The 7,791-nt window shown below is 31.2% G+C and overlaps 1 long non-coding RNA gene across 1 annotated transcript; it reads right to left on the reverse strand.

The window, feature by feature from the left end:
• Positions 1-6,408: 6,408 nt before the first annotated feature.
• LOC111408210 lies at positions 6,409-7,406 on the reverse strand. Its single transcript, XR_002705297.1, has 3 exons — positions 7,095-7,406; positions 6,928-7,009; positions 6,409-6,832 (listed from the first exon to the last, which is right to left on the reverse strand). It is a non-coding gene; the product is annotated as an uncharacterized LOC111408210 (long non-coding RNA).
• Between the last annotated feature and the right edge of the window lie 385 nt (positions 7,407-7,791).

Here is a 7,791-nt window from a genome sequence, read left to right on the forward strand (position 1 = left end):
TGCTATTGTGTCCAGAGCATCGCCTCTGCTACTACTACAATCAGAGCATTGCCTCTGCATCCAGAGCATCACCCGTATCGCCTATGCTACTTACATTCAGAGCATCGCCTCTACATCAACTTTATTAGTGGCTTATACTTCATGTCCGACCCGTATATAAATATTCGGCTCAAACTTGGGGGGCCTATTACTTCTAGCATACGCATCACATTACTGCTTCCAAGCATGAATGCCATGACATATCATTGCTACCATGTCATACATTATTTTCATCACAGCCAGTACGTATGTCGTATTATCATCATTTTCATTTTATTGTCGACATCATGTTACTTACTTCACTATAGCACTATTGATACAATAAGCTGCACGAGCACATGATTTACTATAATGCATGACAGACCCTCTGCATATATCTTGGAGAAATGCAATATGTTACACCTTATGAGTATTTGAAGGGACAATGGACTCCAAATTTATTTGGTATATGTGTTGTGGATATATTGTATTGTATTACATGATTGGTTTTGTAATATTCCGACATTTCGTAGAATAGAATTTAACTTATGTATGTTATAATTTAATATTTTGAAAGTTTAGGGACTAAAGTGTATATAAAGTAAATTTAAATTTAATTTCGGTTAAAACGTAGGCATTGGCGGAGTGATAATAAGTATATGAATATTGGGCTCGTTGGGTAGATTATAATTAAAGATGCATATTAGGCTCGAGAAAAAGTTAATTTGGATTAGCGGAGCCTGAGATATCGAGGTCGAAAGATGTAACCTTAAATTATATTTTAATTGTGTTATTTAATGAATTTAAAACTCTATGAAGGTGGCACGTGTATAGAGTGGCTTTGGTAGGATTTAATTGATTCAATAATGATTTTATAAGAAAATGAAAGGGAAAGATGAGGGAAGCCACGTTCCTAATGGTTAAAACTAATTCCCTTGTATATATATGGTGCACTGCCACGTGTAAGATATAAAATTTTTTTTTTTTTAAATTGTGGGCAGTTGGCAAGATTGGGTCAAGTTTCTGTTTCAACTATTTTGATCCATATCTCTTTCCCCACTCCCACACGTTTCCTCATTTTTTTTATATAGATATTTTTATTATATCATATGAAAACAATAGCTTTCATTCACTTCACTGTAATATTATTGCACGATAAGGCAGAAAGAAAAGAAAAGATAGTTTGCAACGTGATTTTGGGTTTTCTTATTCCAAGAAATTGTTGGAGCGTGAACCTTGTTTTGACTTCCAAAATTGAAGTAGTTTAACAAGGTAGGATATGTGGTGCAGTATTTTTTTTAATTTCCCGTTTAATTATTTTGGCTACATGTGGACTAATTTCATATTTATGAAAGTTAAAGTTATGATATTAATGCTATGATATGGCCATTCCGGTACAATGAAATGAAATGATATGATATGATGTGAGCTCTTATCGGATTTAAAGTTATGCAACGGTATGGTATTCTGACACTTGTGTTAAAATTATTTTTCGGGATCGCACCATTAATGTGATATCCTACTGAGTATTCTCATGTACTCACCCTTTTCCTACACCTCATAGGTTAGATCGGGTCCTGTTGGAGCGTGGTGGTTCGATGCGTGGTTGTGCCTCATTTGTTGGACGAGAATTTATAATTTTAACAAGTAATTTTAGTTCATTACCATAGACATCCTATTTTAAAGATTAAGTTATCATTTATGTTTATTTGCTACATGGATGTTTTTTTTTTTTGTTTAATTCATTTTAAATAGAGCTCGAACTATATGTTACTGCTTTTATCGATTTTAATGGTTAAAAGAAAATTGATTAACTGTCAAGTTCACGTCAAAGACTTTTGCATTTTTCTAAGGCATCTACAGCCTTTTCAAGATTTATAACATGCATGGCCAAAACAATGATTCTGTACTTGTCACACCAAATTTTCAATTGTCTGCCTACCATAGTTAACTTTATGGAGTGGAGTTGTATTATTCATTTGTACTTTGAATTGGATTTTATGATAAAAATATTCATAACCCATATTCACTAATCATGCTAGTATAAAAGATGTTAAATACACACAAATGTCATTTCATTTTATATACTGTTCGACTTAAATATTATTTCTTGCACCAATGTCATTGTTTAATAATAATTGAATATTTCCTTACTGACAAATTCATTTCAAAGTAGTAAATGTAACTCTCATAGCCATGTGATGTAACGTGTTTGGATTTTCTCAATGAAAATAAGTTTTTAAAAGTATCCTTGTCTTTTGTCACCTGTTAGTTAAAATTCTTTAGTTAAAATGTTTAGTTGGCCATGAACACGTCGAAATATACTCATTTACTCCTAGCAGATTAGATTTCTAGAATGTGCCAGATGATAATTTAAAATTTATTAATCATGTGGTTTCCAATTTATTAATCATGTGGTTTCCAATAAATTTGATCCTTTTATAATAAAGTTGGTAGCGACTAAAATAATAAAATAATAATAATAATAATAATAATAATAATAATAATAATAATAATAAAATAAAATAATTTGGGTCGTTACAGGTTTAGTCCATATTACAGAGGAGATGCTGTCGAAATTTTGAAAAAATATATGTAGTATATCTTTCGAGGCAATTCGTAAGTCCTCGCTTATTCTGACACATTTTCTAAGGCAGTTCGTAAGTCTTCATTTATTGGAGCGACTCATATTTCTCGAGGCAATTCGTAAGTCCTCGCCTATTCGAGATCGATGCATATTTTTGAGGCAATTCGTAAGCCCTCGCTTATTGGAGCTACCCATTTTTCTGAGGCAATCTGTAAGATCTCATCTACTTGAGAGTTTAGATTTCAAGTCTGACCTGCATATAAATAATACGGCTCGGACTTGGGGGGCTACTGTTATGCCTATGAATTATCACATCATATTGGGCTATCTTATTGGACTCGGACGAGGCCCATCAGAATTGGGCCCCAAAGCCGAGGCTCTAAAGAGTCCAGCCAAGGCGCCACCGAGGCCCTAAGAAATCCAGCCGAAGCACCTACCAAGGTACCTATTATTTTGCTCACCTCATATTAGGCTTGGACTTCGGCCCACCAAACCGTTTGACCAATTTCACGTCCATTTCTTTACATATATGGATTCACTAACACAACTAAGGTATGTTCTGAATACTCTAGCCAAATCCCCCATCTCTCTACTATAGCACTCTATATATCTATCTTCGTCTGGCCGTTTACTTGACCGTCGGAGTGCAAACGGTCGCCGGACCTTTTCTCTCATCTGGCCGCCTTTGCCTCTTGACGGGGTGCTTCATGCATAGGTATCGAAGGGATGAAGCTAGGGTGCCTGTTGGAGCCATTTTTGGAGGTCAACAATAAATATAATGGAATATTTTAGGGATGATGGTCAAAAACCATCTCTTGAACCTACGAAATTTATTTTTAATCACATATTTTATGAAATTTTAAAAGGTATCACATTTTGCAACGTTTGATAAATGTTGCGAAAAGGTTTATTATCAAACGTTGCTAATAATAAACCGTTTCACAATGTTTATCAAACGTTGCGAATATGTTTATCTTTCGCAACGTCATATTCACAGTGTTTGATAAAATGTTGCTAAAAGTTTCTATTTTTGCAACGTTAAATAAGCGTTGCGAAAGAGAAACTTTATCAAACGTTGCTAAAAATAAAAATTGCCACAACAGTAAATAAATGTTGTAAAAAGGTGACATTTGCAACATTCACTTAAAAAATGTTGCCAAATCTCAATTATTGACACCCATGGCAACATTCACTTATTAGAATGTTACAATAGACCCTTTAATAACATTTAATACATGAATTTTGCCTTTTACATGTTGCAAAAAGACATTTTTGTTGTAGTGAGATTTTTGGCTCCAGCATTTAAAGATAATTTTCTTTTATCATCTTCATCATATTTTTCTCTAGATTTTAGAATGATTTGATCAGGTTTGCCATCAACTTTAATAATCTTTATAGGCACATAAGAACCATATTCAATAACTTCCCAAATATTAAAATCTATGAATTAAACATAAATCATCATCATAACTTTCTAGTAACTCTAATGTGTGCCATCAAAAAAGGGAGAACGATTTGTAGAATGCCCTTCAATACTTTGAAGATTATGGTTAGCTAATATTGAAGATGGTAAAATCTTAAAAAATAATAATAATAAAAATAAAAGTGCACCTTACTCTAATTCTAATTGAAAGCCTAAGAATAACTAACCAAGAAGGGCGGGGGAGGGGGGGCTCAATTGGTTTTCAATACTTTTCGAAAAACATCAAAATTTAAACAATTTGGGAATGAATTTATCAATCAAACAAAGTGCACAAATATGAAAGCGATAAGTAAAAGGAAAGAGAATGAGCAAACGATGTGACTGTGGAGGTTCAATCCAAAACGATACAAGGCCGTTTAATTATATTTGATTGACTTATAGAGCAATCCAAACTCTTACAACACTTTTGGTGACTTACAAATAAGAAGCACTGACCCATATGCAACATTGAGCTTTTATAGGACCGTAATATGACCTACAAATTTGATAAGAAATGATTTTAAAATTAGAAACTTTTCTCTTAATAAATGATATAAGTAAATTAAGTGCTAAGAGAGAAATGAGCTAACACTTCAATTCAATAGAACTAAATGAAGATCAAGTTTTAGATGAAAAAGTTTTAGTGAAAAGATTTATTTCAAAAGTTAACTCAATCAAAGATTTTCAAAGTAATTGTTTAATATAAAATATGATTTTCAAAGTTAAACCAATCAAAGATTTTGAAAATAATTGTTTGATAGAATAAATGAGATGTAAGCTCAAGAGATAAGCGTAGTAATTGTTCACTTTAATATTCTCAAAGAATATGTTGATCAGTGCAAGAAGTGGAGGTATTTATAGAGTTTAAAACGTTCAAAAAATCTATAAATTCGGATAATGTGTTTGGTCGTATGCCTCTTGTCTAGATGATTAATATAGTTATTTGTACTGAAATAATTAGAGGTCAAAACGATTAAATTTTGAACGGACTGTTGAAAATGATTAGTATATTCTTTTTACGTTTTCACCCCATTTAATCCGATTCGAAGGTTTTGAAAAGTATTTGTAACTAACTTTTCAAGATAAAAGATATTTTTCAAGTTTAAATATCATTTTAAAAGTCAATTTTATATTTGATCAAATTATTGTATTAAAATAACTTTTAACGTATAAAATTATTTTTAATACATTGAAGGATTTTGAATTTAAACATTCATTTCTAACTATCAAAAAGTATTAGTACTTTACAATTTCCCCTAAAGTTAACACAAGAAGCCAATAATTAAAAGGTCATTTTGCAAGCTTGAAGTTGCGAACATCTTGCAATCATCTAATAACTGTATCTATTAGTTGCAAATTATCTAGATGGTTAACATGAAGAGTGATGGAGCCCCATGTATCATCCTAATTAATTTTTAAGATAATAAGAATTTAATTCAAACTTTAACTTGTAATGGTCAATAACATGCTTATGATACAAAGAATAAGTATTAGACATGAATTCATTGAATTTAAAAATCCTCTAATTCTTCATTGGAAATTATTAAATTCTTAGTATTTTTTTGCATTATTGTTGATCCAGGATAATCTGATCGGCCATGCTAATTAATAAAATCAAATTGAACTTTTGGTTCAATATTATAAGTGATTCTAAATTAATCTTTTCTAGAACTATTTCAACGTGATTTAATACAAGTTATGATTTGACAATTAAATATTTTTATTCCAAATAAATAGTAGTATCCAAATTTATTTAAAACTGTATTTAGTTTTCATTTTGAAATTGTAGTTTCGAAAATAAGATTAAACTTATAATATAAACTCAAAATTTATTTTTTAACATTTTGAGAGTTTTGATATTCTAACAAAAAAGAATTCCAAAAATATATAAAATCCCAAAAATATAAAAAAATAAAATTCAAAAATTCAAAAGAAATAAAAATTTAATAAAATCAAATATAAAATTAAAAGAATAATCAAAATTTCCAAAAAAGTTCTATAAAAATTCAAGAAAAATAAAAGTTTTTTTAAAAAAATAAATAAAAAAATAATTCAAACTCTTAATGATTATTTACCTAAAAATATACTAAAAATGCATTTGTAAATGAACTAGGATAAAAATTTTGAGCCGATGTCATTACTTTTTATTTTGTATTTTCTATGTTTTTCCAACTCAATTTATTATTTATTTTTATTTTACTTTTGTAGTGAAAAACATATTTTAAGATTCACCAACATTAAAATTTATGTGTCCGTGTGTATATGTATGTATGTATGTATGTATACATATGTATGTATGTATACATATGTATATATACATATGTATATAACACCAATAGCCCCCTCAAATCGGGATTGACACAGATAATGAAATTCCTAAGGGTTCAGTGCATTCATAAAGCCGCGTAAGACTGTTGGGGCAGGAAGTTGTACAGAGAAGCTCAGCCCAAAATTAGAAGAGCTCCAGCAATACAATTGTGTGGCACGTTTGCCTGCAACCAGGCCTAAATTTGTACTAGTGGAGGTTTGTACTTTATCTTGCATCTCAATATAATTTTGTAACATAGTCTGTGAAAACAATGGTGAAAAGAACAATAATCATGCAGAGTGTGATGATTGTCTGCACTTTCATTCAAGTTCCTTCTCTATGCATTCTAGTCTTCCCATATATCTTTCCGATAATTACTAGTCTAAATAATAAAATGTAATGCAACTTACTCTCTCATGGCATCAAGATCAAGCTGGAATGTGTTCTCCAGAAGCCTCTGTAAGTTTGAAACACAATGTTCAGCACCATGAGCAGAATATGTCTAGTAGATAGTGTAATGAGAAAACAAATTAAGATAAATTTATGACCCACTCTCAGCGAAAGACTGTCCATGACTCCTGCTTCACAGAACGGAATGAAAGCTAGGTATGCAAAAAGAAGACCAGCTTCATATCTGTAAAGTACCTCACAAAAGACATGGTGTAAATATAATTATATTTTCTTAAACATAATAGGAGAACAAAATGAAAGATGTTCACATGTCATCTGCTATTCCAAAAGCTCTTTTCTCCATAGGGGTGAAAGCACCAGCAGCGGATGCTCGTCTCCAAAGCTCGTCCGATGGAGATCTTGAATTTTCCTCTGGCTGAGAATGCCTAGAACACCAACAAATTTTTCACCTCTTAAAAGATAAAACATGACATTCAGGAAAATGATTTTAAAAGATCACCCAATTCACCTCGGACGTACACGGGGTTGGGGAGCTCACCACCATGTGATCCGTTTTACAAATTGATCATTATAAATGGTGAAGTGTACATGCATGATACTTAATTAAGCACTTGTTTGAGCTCCATTATTTGGTAAAAATAGATTTTGAAATTGAAATTTTTGACCGTGACTGTGACTCTCAATTGTGACTCGCAATTGGATAGGTAATCTAAAAAATTGTGATCGAAGAATTAATCATGACCAATAAATTCACTAATATTTGGATATGTGATCTGAAAATTATGACTGTGACTCATAATTGATGAAGTTGTGAGCCAAAAATTAATCAAGACCAATATATCCAATAATTTGCAATGAAAATAATGTGACCTAAAAAGTTTTGGATTCTGTGACCGATGAGTAATCCGTGACCTATAAAATTTTTGGATTCGTAATCGATGAATAATCTGTGACCTATAAAATTTTTGGATTCATGATCGAAAATATTTTTGTGACCTATAAAAT

This window comes from Olea europaea, chromosome 13, assembly GCF_002742605.1.
Source record: "Olea europaea var. sylvestris chromosome 13, O_europaea_v1, whole genome shotgun sequence".
NCBI lineage: Eukaryota > Viridiplantae > Streptophyta > Magnoliopsida > Lamiales > Oleaceae > Olea > Olea europaea.